This window comes from Indicator indicator, chromosome 30, assembly GCF_027791375.1.
Source record: "Indicator indicator isolate 239-I01 chromosome 30, UM_Iind_1.1, whole genome shotgun sequence".
Classification (NCBI taxonomy): Eukaryota; Metazoa; Chordata; class Aves; order Piciformes; family Indicatoridae; genus Indicator; species Indicator indicator.
The window spans coordinates 6,286,852-6,299,748 of record NC_072039.1 but is presented as its reverse complement, the minus strand read 5'-3'; the positions used below and the strand labels follow the sequence as shown (position 1 = coordinate 6,299,748).

General features: G+C 45.5%; 1 protein-coding gene across 1 annotated transcript in view; it reads left to right on the top strand.

Annotated features, from left to right (window-relative positions):
- Positions 1 to 12,897, top strand: part of SSH2 (slingshot protein phosphatase 2) — a 97,496-nt gene that overhangs the window by 18,930 nt on the left and 65,669 nt on the right. The window lies entirely within an intron of this gene.

The window sequence follows — 12,897 nt, the reverse complement described above, 5'->3', positions numbered from 1 at the left end:
TGCCTGAATGGGGCTAGAAGTGTTCCTGCAGCTCAGAGCTGTGCAGGAATCTTGCTCTTTGTTTTGTCCTCTTTACTCCACATCTGCTTATTTGAGCGTAACTGCATCTGGCCTGCAAAGCAGAATGGATATGCCGCTTGCTGCCTCTGATTAGACAAGCAAGCTGATGGAGTTGTTCATTCTCTTACTACCCCTGACACTGAGCATCTTGGAAGAAGAGTCCTCAAAACCAGGTTTCTGTTTTTCTTGGTTATGAATGACCAGAAACACAAAGAGCTTATGGTCCAAGTCCTGGCTCTAGTGCATGCCTTGAAGAGCTTGGCAAGCACCAGTGAGCCCATGACTTTTCTCTGACAGGCTGCTCCACAGCAATGTGTGCTGTTCCAGAGCCTCTGTCCAAGCTTCACAATGAGAATGAGACATGCACATACGTGTGTGGGCAGGGGCTGTGTGGCCCATCAAGTCACTGACCTAAGGCCTGTCCCAGCTGAAGGATTTGTCTTGAAACTGCTCTCTGCCTGCCCAGGGTGATGGTGCCAAGTTACACAGATTTCCCTCCCAGGGGACAAGTGCCACTGGAAGTGGGCATGATCTCAGCTGGCAGGAAAGGGCATGTTTTTGTACAGCCACTTGTCCTCACTTTGTGTTATAGCAGAAAATGGAGACAATTCTTCTCAAGATTCCTTTCTATCTTCATTGGGTGTATTTTGGGGGATAGGAATTTTTTTCTGGGGAGGCTGGTGTGCACCTTGCCTGGATTGGACTCGTGATGCTTTGTGGATGATGAGACAGTCCTCGAGATCTGCATGTATCAAGATGTACACTGCCCTGGCCTCTCCTGGCAGGCTGAGTGCTGAGGACCAGCTGCCTTCTAGTGCTGCCTTCCCTCTGCTGCCCGTGGGCTCAGCGTGAGGAAGCTGCCTGGGCCAGATCAGGCAGTCTAAAGAAGTGATTTCCTTTTGTTAATCAGTGTTGCTTTTCCAAATACCACATGGCCTCTATGACTAAACTGTATATCCATCTCATTTAGAGCTGACCTTGAAGGCAAGTTCTCCTCCTAAAAAGGGGGATTTTGACATAAGGGCTTACACTGGTTTAAGGCTGCTTTATCTTAGTGGAGCATAAACCTGTTTTGAGTTATCTTAAGGCAGAAAGCAACTGGGGGATTTGGATTGGACTGGATGATTGATTCCTGCAAACTTAAGCAATCCATGAGGAGTACCTTTTGCCCTTACCTAGCTAATCTTAATTTCCTTCTCTGGCATGGGCAGTAAGTACTTCCTTTATTTGCAGTCTCTTGCAGCAGGACACAGTTCTGCGAAGTGCCATACTCTGACCATTGGCTTCTGCAGCTCTGCTCTTCAGGTGGTTATTTATGCAAGGCACTAGCCAAAGGGAAGGGAGAGTTTTAACTGGATTAACCTCAGGAAGAGAGTGTGGGGATTTAGGGATTAAAGAACCAAAGGCAGCCAGCAATCACTCACTTAAAACTTGCTGTAAGATCTCCAGTTAGTCTCTGCAGACTGGAAATAGTCCTTCCTTACCTGATAGTGTCAAGACTGGCAGCATTCTTACCTCTGAGGTGCTGAAGAAGATGATCTTAGGGGTGCAGGATATGTGTAGGGTGGTTTAAGACTTGTGTATTGTTGGAAAACTGTTTAGAATTGGCAACTCTTTGAGAAGAAAACTATTGAAGCACTGAGTGCTCAGATAAGTTCTTAAAGCTGGCACTCAGGAGGTGTTGGTGGCTTGCTCCAGTATAAGAACATCTGGTTTCGATAGTTCTAACTTCATGCACTCCCTTTTTGCACCAACCCCTGCCCTATCTTCCTTTTCCTTTTTTTTTTTTTTTTTTTTTTTTGCACTGATGCTGTTATGTATCCCCTGCAGGGAAAATCCCAGTAGATTACAGGATTGATAGAAAGATTGGGAGGCGTGGGAGAGATCAACACAAACCTGTTACTAAGGAGACACGAGTTTTAGCGTTCGTGTCTGTAATGGCCAGTCTGCCAGAGGGGAAACAGATGGCACAAAGGAGGCTGGGATTATACAGACAACTACTGCAGGGCCACAAATCTGATACATCTCTTGGACTTCCAGGGGTCAGGCAAATCCACTCTTGTGCCAACACTAATGTGGTTCCTTTGCCTTTGGCACAGTATTTCTGTCCTTCTGTCATTAAAGGCTGTTCTGGACAGTCAGCTTCGGCATCAGCCATTCCTGCTCCTGGGATCAAGCCAGATTTGGCATGGAGTGAGGACAAGTGGTTGTATGGAAACATGTTCCTTTGACAAGTCAAGCTGTACTCACTGCCAGTGGCTCTTGCATCCTGAGAGGGAGGATTAACCAAACACAACACTGTGTTCTGGTTTGGTACAGCTTTTCTCCTGCTATCGACAGACACATGTAGGAACATCTTGAGGAGGCAGATTTAGACTGGAGATTAGGAAGAAATTCTTTACAGTAAGGGTGGAACACTGGAACAGCTTGCTCAGGGAGGTTGTGGATACCCCCTCTCTGGAGGTGTTCAAGGCCAGGTTAGATGAGGCCTTGAGCAACCTGGGCTAGTGGAAAGTGTCCCCCCAAACCATTCTATGAACCTATGAATTCTGTGAACGTGACTTCTTTTCCGTCCTGGGAGAGTGGAAGGACAGGTTGTGGCCACAGTGGCTCCTGCCTTTTTGACACAGCCTGGCCTTTATTGCAATATAATGTTTCACAGAGGCTTAAATTTCAGGGGCGATGCTCCCAGCTACGTGCTGCTCGCCAGGCGCCTGCTCACCCTGCTGCTGCCTGCTCTCTCTGGAGAGAGACGTGAGATGATGCTGCCCTTCTGGACTGAGCAGTGGGTAAATAAGCAAAGACAGAATTTATCCTGGCTGAAGGAGAAACAGCGCTGGAGTCACTTTTGCAAGAGACTAATTAAGATCTGTTTTTCTTGTATTTAATTTCCAGGCTCTAGAGAGTGTTGTGGTAAACAGGGCACTGATTCGTTAATAAATGGAGAGTGCTATATGACTACAGGACTAGAATTAATAGCTTGACAGCATTTCCTTTTTTCCTTTTCTCTCCTCCCACAGCAATTTGGACTGATACCCAAATAAACAATAACAAATAGATTTTTGGAGGAGCTGGCTGGAAGAAATAACAAAAGTCAAGGGGCACTTGTTACGCAACTTTGTTCTGCTCATATTTGACTCATCCAGAAAACTCTGTTTAACTCCTCTGCTTCATTTTCCTTTCTCCTTTTTTTTTTTTCTTTCCCCTTTTTGGTCTTTGTTCTTTAACCCCTGTTGGAGAAGGTGTCAATATATTTGCTGCCTTGGTTTTGGTCCTTCAGAAACCGTGCAGACCCTTGTATCTCCATCTGGCTGTAGGCATGCAGTGCTGAAGGAGTGTAGGCAGAACTCTGCTGTGGAGAAGCAGTTTCGAGAGCCTATAAACCATCTTGTGTCAGGCAAGCAAATGGCTCAGCGTGTTGGCTTAACTTCCAACAGCATGCAACTAATTCCTGGGTGTATTTTTTAAAGAAGTGAGTGATTCTGAGTGGTGTATAACCATTATGTTCCAGTTCTAGCAGAAGTGGTCCCCTGCCAGAAGTGGGGCAGCTGGGAGGCTGTTCTGCACCCTGGGGACAGAGGATGTGAACAAGGAGTACGCTTTGTACCTTCTGATTCTCTCTGCAGTGTCTTGCCAGGGAATGTCTTCAGGCGTTCCTTTCCCTCTGCTCTGCAAAGATTCTGTTTTGTGTCCTGCATGCACAGAAGGCTGTCCCAGCAATTCCTTTTGAAGTTTTGCCTGAAACACTGCGATTTTTTTTTCCCTCTCACTACCCAAGTAGAAGCTAGAGGTGAAGAGCCTTTGCTGCCAATTCCTCTTCTGATATAAAGTCTAAAGCCCTGCTGCTAAATGGCTACCAGACACTTCTGTTCTAGATATGTCACTGCAATAGACCAGAGACTCCCTGGCTGTGTTCTTGCTTGAATCCAGGGTTATGCAATTGTAGCCTGCGAGTGCCAGCACAGATGCTGCTGCATCCAGACATGCTGAACAATGGAGTTGCTTGGATACCTCTTTTTTTTTTTTTTCCCCCCTCTCCTCACAAATGCTAGGTAGCAATTTGCAACTTGTCACTGTACCACTGAACACAGATGCAGGTTAAGCAATGTTAAGAATTTTAAATATTAATGACTTCCTCCCCGTATCGCTCAAGAACTGGGGCTGCTCAGCCCGGAGAAGAGAAGGCTCCAGGGAGACCTTATAGCTACATTTCAATATCTGAAGGGGACCTAACAGGAAGGCTGGGGAGGGAATGTTTAGAAGGGCTTAGAGTGATAGGATGAGGGTCAATGGTTTGAAACTGGAGCAGTGCAGATTTAGATTGGACATTAGGAGGAAGTTCTGCACAATGAGAGGTGAAATACTGGAACAGGTTGCCCAGGGATGTGGTTGAGCCCCAGTCCCTGGAGACATTTAAGATCAGATTCAATGTATCCCTGGGCAGCCTGATCTATTTGGAGGTGTCCCTGCTGACTGCAGGGGGGTTGGACAAGATGACCTTTGAAGGGCCCCTTCCAGCCTGTTGCAATCTGTGAATTTGAAAAGACTGAGTGTTCCTCTGCTCCCTTTTCAGAACCTATATTTCTCTTTCTTATGTGTTAAATATCTTCCCATATTGAGATTTTTTTTTTCATCCAGAAAATCATCTTTTTAATTATTGATGCAGTAAGCCAAGGGCCTTAAGTGACCTGGCTGCTAGTGCTTATAGTTGAGGTAGATCATGAAGATTTCTGCACCACCCCTAATTCACCCTCTGCGTTGTGTGTCAGTTACATCAAGGGGGATTTGACAGGAGCTTGCAGGGATTGGATCTCGGAGGAGCTGAGTGGGTGAGAGTCTCTTCTAACATTCTGCCAGGGAGAAGGATGCTTGTGTGCTACAGGCAGCCACTTGGTGTTGAGAAGGCAGCCCTTAGCCAATATGGGGTGAAGATGCAACTCAGTGTGTCTCATAGGAGGCTGCCTGTGCTTTCCTCTGGGTAGTTCAAGGCAAACTGTTAAAGTAAAAAGCCTGTGCCTGTTTGTGCTGCTGATGACAAGGAATTAGACTTTTAACAAGAGAGCTGTGCTGGCACAGTTTCATTCTGTGGACACAGCTATGACATACATAGGGATGGTGTCCAGATAGATCTATTCTTGTCCCACAATGGGAATAATATATTTCGTATATGTTGCAGGTGACTCAGCATTGTTATAGTGACCCTGCTATACATTCAAAGCCCTAGAGTTGTAGCTTGAACTGTGTCTGCACAGTCTGTTTAGAGTAGCTCCCAGGTTTTAATGGAGATAACTGCATCAGGGATACAAATCTGGCTCCTGTTGAGTGTGCACCAAGGTAAATTAGATGCTAACAGGAAGATGGCTGATTGCAAGACAAAGACCCTTGCCATTGCAGTGTGCCTCCCTTCCTTCCACCTTCCTACTCCTAAAATGGCTTTTCAGCATGAGGAGTGAAAACCAAATATTTCTGTTTCTTAAAAGCAAGTTTAATGTTTGTTCATTTCAATGGGAAACTGCCTGAGTGACACCAGGAGCTGGTGGTGTGCGTCTGCTGTGTCTGGTCTAGGTCTTTATTCCTTGCAATGCTTAATAGTACTCTCATGAATGATAACAGATCATCAGCTGCAGTTTCAGATCTCCAGCTTCTCTGCATATGGCTCATTAGCCTGTTTGCTTTTGGGGCTCATTCAAACTTGTTTAGTTCTAGCTGTTTGTTGTTTGGGTTGCTTGCTTGTTTGTTTGTTTTTTCAATGCAAGAGCTCAGGAGGAATCTCTTTCTCCCAGCTGGAAACAGGCCCAGCTTCTAAGGTGAAGATGTCAGCCCTCTGGGTGAGGAGGTGCATGTGGCCATGCTGCTTCTGAAAGCTCTTGAGTGCATTGGGAGGTTGACCAAGGTCTCTGTGTTAGCAGGTAGTGCCTGGAGAGGGTCAGAGGTGTGAATGTCCGTCCCTCTAATTGCTTAGGGACAATTTCATGCATGTAAATGTGTCACCCTGCATGAATGGATAATGAAGAGCTGCTCTTCATGGTAACCTGTGGAGCTGGGATTTCATTTTAATCACAGACTGCTCCTTGTGTAGAAGCCCTGAGATTCACCAGTGTGCAGATGCATGTCCTTGTCCTTGACTTGCTCTTAGTCAGACCCTTGACATCAGCAGCAGTTCCCAGTATGGAAACTGGAGTTACAGTGCCTGTGTTTACAGAGGAAGTGAGTTTCTCACACTTGTCCCATCACCATAAACATTCATTGTTGTTGTGGGGGAAACAAATGCTTGTAGATATGAAGATTTCCAGTGGATAACTTCATTAGCTTTGCCTAAAAAGAGATGAAGCAAGTCTCTTCAAGGCTCTGAGAGGCATTAAATCTAGCAAAGCAACATAATGACAGTAAATAGCTGCCTTTTCTATCACACCTGTGTAGTGTTGAAAGGCCTTCTAAAAGTTAGAGGAAAAGTCTGTTCAGGGAGACAACAGATTGTTTTCTTAGTGTCTACAAGTGTCTAGAGGTGATAGGCTACTCCATAGTTATTAGAAGTTATGTCTAATACTCCTTTGCTGTAGAGATATTTAATGTGTATCTACAGTGGTTGTATTCTTTTTGTTTTTCCCCTTGGGTGCGTCTCTGTGATTAAGGCAAAAGCTGTTGTACTCCCCATCAGGCAAGCTTATTTCATTGCAGAAATTCAGATGACAGTAATCTCCTGTTTAATCTGTTGTTGTGGTGTAGGGTAGCAGGCTGTGTCACTCTGTATTTCTCATCCTGGCTCTTGTTGCACCAGTTGCAGGCTTCTAATTTTTGTCTTCAAGTGTCTGAGTTGTATTTCTGCAGTTTTTAGTGAGGCCCAGTCCAAACAAAGTTTGCATAAACCTCTTGGCTCCAGTGGGAAGATGAAGGCTTTGATAAGGAACTTGTTTTGTTTTTTTTTTTTTTTCCCCTCTCCAGAGCAGGAGCACAATGTCTTTGACCTAAATATACCAATTACTGACGCAGCAAAGTGATACAGAAAACAATCCAGAAGGAGTGCCCACCTCTGAATGAACACTTGGCTGCAGAAAGCTATTGCTTGTGTGGAACCTCCAACACAGAAGAAATGTGAGAAGGAAAACAGTGTTCATTCAAAGCATTTCATGCAAATAGTGCTGGGTGAGAGAGAAATGGCTGGAGAATGCTGCTTGTTTTCCCCTTATCCCTATAGCTGTGGAGAGGCAACAGCAAGATGCAAAACACAGCACAGCTCTCCCCTTTCCCAGTTGTGACCTGGTTTATTCAGATTAGTGTTTTGAAGAACTTTCATGTCAAACTTAAAGGCTTCCTGGTAGCAGCTTCTATTTTTGCAAGGCGTTTAATGGCAGATGTAAGTATTTCAAACAGTAATGATGAGCTCTCCAGAGCATTCTAAGTGACTTTATTCATTAGTTCCATAATTTTTAGTAATGGTTAAGGTTAACCACCTCCAGAGACTTGAGAGATCCTGAAGAAAACTGGTTTTCATTTCAGCTTTGAGACCTACCCACTACTGTGTCGATGGTTTCCACAATGTACCAAATAAATCAGTTCACACTGCAGGTTTCTGGTTGTCTTTGTTCTCCATGTTGCAAATGTGGTCAAATCATCCTTTTGAGTACCAAACTGCTACTAGACACAGTCAGGAAATGCTAGCAGCCTGGTGAATTTTTGTGTAGTCTTGGGCTTCTTGCAACAAAAAGGGAACCTTTTATCAAGCCAGGTTTTCAAGTCAGCCCTTATTTTATTTTAGCAGCCAGAGTGTTGTTGCTGGCACTTCAGCCTTACTGCAAATGCAGAATGTGTGGGGTTTTTGCTGCCACAGTTTATGTAAGAGACTGGTTCAACTCAGACTACTGTATGAATGTCTCTCTGCTACAGAAATATGTAATAGATATTTGGCAATGTGAGTCAAGCATTTGTCTGTCTTTGTTCCAGCAGATGACTGGAGATTATTGATAGGACCAGCCTTGTGCAGGGCCTGCTGTTGAACAGGCATCTGTCAAGTATTTCAGCTTGGGAGGTGTTGAACTTCAGTTCTGTGTGACATCCATGGGCCCTTTGGACTTCAAGGGCTTCTATTCAATTACTTTTCTGGGTATTTAATGCCAGTCCCATGCAGATGTTGGATACCCCAAGACATCTCTAATGTCACCCTGTGTCTGTGTTAAGGGTTGAGTTGAGCCCTTAGGAATCTGAACATCCAATGGATACTCTTATCTCTGGGTGACTTGTACTGCATTAGGGGAGAGGCTGTGGCTGCAGTGATGGCACCCTCTCTGCAACACTTGGCCAGACTGGGTTATCCATGTGTTGGGTAACAGTTGAAGAGGGTGGGTTTTGTACTGACTTGCTTAATACTTGCTGACACACAAGGAGAGCTCCTTGTGGAGGAGCTTGCAATGCACTGTCCAGCTGTAGCCCAAACAAAAATACAGTCAAGACTGATGGATGTATGAAGAGGAGCATTTGTGTGGTTTGACAACTGGATGCACAGCCTCTGAATTGACTAAAGCAGCTGCCTTCTTCCCAGCAAATGTCCCAGAGACACCAAGGGTGTGTTTGAACAACTGGGTGGGATCTAGCCAAGGAAAGGGTAGGCTGAGAGCTAGAAGACTGCTCATTTAATTACAAGCCTTTTCTTTGAGACTAGGTCCAGCTTTGTTCACATGATGGTGGCTTGACAATGTTAAGTGAAAGGCCTCTCTGATAGCATGGCTACATCTGAATCTGGCTGCTGGGTTTTGAGGGGGGGTCAACATTAGCTCATTTTCTGGTACATAAATTGGAAGCTGCCAGCTGTACTTCATTTGGAGAGGTGAAAAGACTTGCAAGTTGTCTCATGTAGCTTCTCACAAAATGGCTTCTTCATTCCTACTCTTACACAAGGCCCCTCTGCCCCTGTTAACAAGGGTCTTTTTAAAAAGAACAAAATTGACTTTGAAAATCCACAGCTTCAAGAACTGAGAGTATTTTCACATCCACCTTTTGACTCTGCCTTCCTATGAAGAGTTCAGCATCACTCACTGTTGCTGTGCAGAGATTCCTCTAAAAGGGGAAAGTGTACCAAGCCATGGAAATAATGAAGGAGCCCATCCAAAAAGCAACACCTAGCCAAGATTTTTTAAATGGAGAAGGAGGAGAGAAGTCCTGAAATGTCTGAATGTCACAGCTGTGAGCAAAATACTGACATGTGGGGTGAAAACTGTCAAAATTGTTGGTGCTCTCCTGATACTGATGGCAGTGAGCACTCACACTCCTGATCAGAACACTTCCCAGGCATTGTCTGTGCAGTCAGGCATGTTGACATCAAATCATGTGTAGCAGGAGTTATTACATGGGAATCTCTTTTAAAGTTTGAAAGATAGATCTTTAGGGTGTAGTCTGTGTGGAATGTTCCTTAGTTAATAGGACTGTGGTGACTGTTAGACACATGACTTGGGCTAATAATCCTACCTCTCACAGTAAAAAAAGCTTGCTGTGATGTTCTTGATGTTAAATACAGGCAGACAGCTCTAGTCCCTGTATGTAAGGATGCAGATTGAGTCTTATTTATAGTTACATCAGCCTGCAAAAAGGAGATTTATAAGAGCAGTACTGCTTGTGGGCCATGGAGTGACTCCCATTGTACAGCACAGAATTGCACTCCAAAATTTCTCTCCTCTCCCTTTGCCCTTTTGATGACAGATAGTTGGCAGTGGATCAAAGCACCAACAGGATTAGTGTTTTGCATATTCTGTCCTACATGGCCTGAAAGGAGCAGAGATGGAATTTTTCATCTTTCCCTTTAAACTGCATTTAATATTGTGGCCCAGTTTAGAGCTATGCAAGTCATTCCTTCCATTTCCCCTGAGGCCTCTGTTTCTGGTCAAGGAAAGCAGGGCGGGACTCCCTCTGGACCTCATCAGTGCTGCTCAGCTTCCTCCTTTTTGCAGGCTGGTGAAGGAGGCTGGTTTGAGGCTGGGAGCATTCCAGCATCAGGAATCTCCCAAGTAGCATTTATGAAAGCTGTTGTCTCTTGAACTTATTGCTGTGGTGTACTCGTTTGAGACCAGCCAGAACATCTCTTGCCCCGAAAGGGACAAAAGAATGACACACGCAAACGGATTGGAGAGTGATGGAAAAGTTTAAATGGAAAAGCAATTGGTGAAACTACAGAAAAAAAACTACACAGCATAGTGGCAAAGAACATCCTAAAGCATACAGAGTCCCTTACATAGTACCCAGAGGCCTCCCAATCCTTCCCTTCTCCCACCTGAGGGTCTACCCAAACCCTCAGGGCTCTTTCCTCCCCCTCCCACTGCTAGGCAAGTCTCAGGCTGGCCAGGTCTGAGACTGCCCCCCCTCCATTCTCCTCCTGGCATTAGGCCTAGTCAGGCCTTAGAGGCCTGAGATACCCCCCTGGCATTACCCGATAAGAGAGGACATCTCCCATGGGAGCAGAGAGGGAAGAAAGAAGAAGAGAATGACTCTGCAGATGGCTTTATAGGGCGCAGGATTTATGGGTAGAAATACGCCGTCTCCTGTGTCCACCCCTATTGGGTGGGCACCTGGGACACCAGAGGTGTATCTCATGCAGCAGTGGCAGGGGGCACCCAGCCCAAACTGCCACATGTGGTTACAGCCTGGGTGCTGCAGGGCAGGGGCCATCTGGGGCTGGGGCAAGATCCAAGGCAGCTTTGAAACCTGAAGTAGGTCACTACCGTGGGTCACACCTCCAAATGGCTGGTTTCAGTGTCTAAGGATGCTGTTCAAGAATGTTCCTTCTCAAAGGTGTCCTTGAAAAGGAATGTTTTGATCCGCTTTTTGGATGGTGAGTTGTTGCACTGGCAGCAGCACTTCAGAAGCACACTGAAAATGGCTAGAAAATGTGAAGGTGCTTGTTTTAGTTGTCCTGTCAGTACTGGAGTCCTTTCCTTCCCTGGAGCTTGCACTTGATCATGCATTGGGCATGTCTTCTTTGTCCTGCCCCCCCCTCTAGTGGGTTGCCTTGTCATTGCAGCTTCCTGTGGTCTGACTCCCTGAGGTTTTTTTGGGATGGTTTGCAGCTCCAGAATTACACAGCGACCAAAACACAGCCCAGAGGGCTGTAGGGTGGGTGTAGTGCACACTGGATGGCAGCACGGACTTGTGGAAGAGAGAAAATAGTAGTGATGGGATATGTGAAATAGGGGAGCATTGGCTGTGCCTTCTTTCATGATGAATTATTCTCTTACCATGAGAAGGTTTGGATGTATTTGCAAAGGAGATAGTCGGTGGGGAGGGAATGGTTCAGACACCTAAATGTGACCACTCTGTAAATACCAGGACAAAACAGGAGATCCAGGCTGTTCAGAGTTGCTAATGTGAAGAGGAGGAGGTTAATAAAGGTTTTGGTCAAGGCAGCATCCTAGGTAACTGGCAATGGAGCTCTTGCTCAAGTCACACTTGTCTACAGTTGTGGTTTTGTAGCCTGTCAGCTCTGTTCTGGATAAATGTGCTTCTAGCACAAATCTGCTCCTTTTATGTCTAATATTAAAGAGATCTTGTGAGAGCTGCAGCAGAGACAGCAGGTAACTGATTGGGCCATGTCTAGCCTTCTCCACATTGAGCTCTTGAGGAATGAATTTTGAGTAGAGCTAAGATAATGACCTGTATATTTCAGGATCTTCTGCTGTCATTTGTGGGACTTCTGGCTGTGGCACACCAGACTTGCTAGCTGCTGTAACAAGTGTTTTTTTGGCATGCAGGAATGGCCATTCATTATAATCCTAAAAATGTTTGCTTGGCTTGGGGTCCTGAACAGTGCAGAGGAGATTTCAAGAGCTCCTTCAGATGTTTTACTTTACTGTGGGTTTGAAGAACTTGTTCTCTAGCCAAATATATTCTTCTAAGCTGGTTTGGCTTATTCAGAACCCCCATCATACCAGCTCTCCTGCATGTAATGGAACCTCTTCCCTTCCTCCTTGACCTCTTGCCCTTTCAAGTCAACATTTAGCACACCAAGTTCTTAAGGTGATGCAGCATCCTAAATAAAAGGTGGTGTGGGTTTAGCATCTTTCTTATGCTTGAGTCTAACACCACCCCTAATGCTGTGAAACTGTTACATCAAGTCATGCAACCCAGAGTGGTGGGGTGTGAGTGGGCAAAGGCAGTGGTGGTCGCTGTAGTGCTAGTGTCATTCACAGTTGAAGAGGGCTGATGCTACTTGATTGTTTGACCCTTCAAAGCTCTGATTCCTAACCCTGCAGATCTTGTGTGTGTGCTTTATTTTTCTTTGGTTTATATTAACTTCTGCTACAAGAACTTACAGTATGTGGCTCTGTGAAGGAGAACCCACTGAGATGTGTTGAGTTGTCCACTGCTTTTAGCAACTAGTAGGGTAAAGGGCATGTCACATCCCTCTGTTTCTGCAGGCAGATCTCTAGAAGCTGGTGCAGACTATGCCCAGGATAACCCAGTGGGATCTATGCTCTCAGACATGGGGGTAACAAACAGTTGTCCACGCTGGCACAGCCTGAGTGAGTTGAACTCCACAGGCTGGGCCTGTTTGCCATGACTGCCATGTGGCACTGAGGGGATGGTCTTGGTGGCTTCTGCAGTGACATTGGCTGCATGGCTAAGAGGAGCACTGTGTGATCTCAGGGACTGGAGCTATCTTTTTCACCACAGTATGCTCTGCTCCAACCCACTGGGAATTGCCTGCAATTTCCAGTACTGGGGCAAGAAATGAATCTGCACTCTCCTGGGAAATTCTAGTAATTAGGATTACAGATATAGGGAAAGAGGACCAAGGCAAGGTGGTTTAAGAAGTATTTAGGACTGAAGTAGACTTTCTTTGCTTGCTCTAATAAT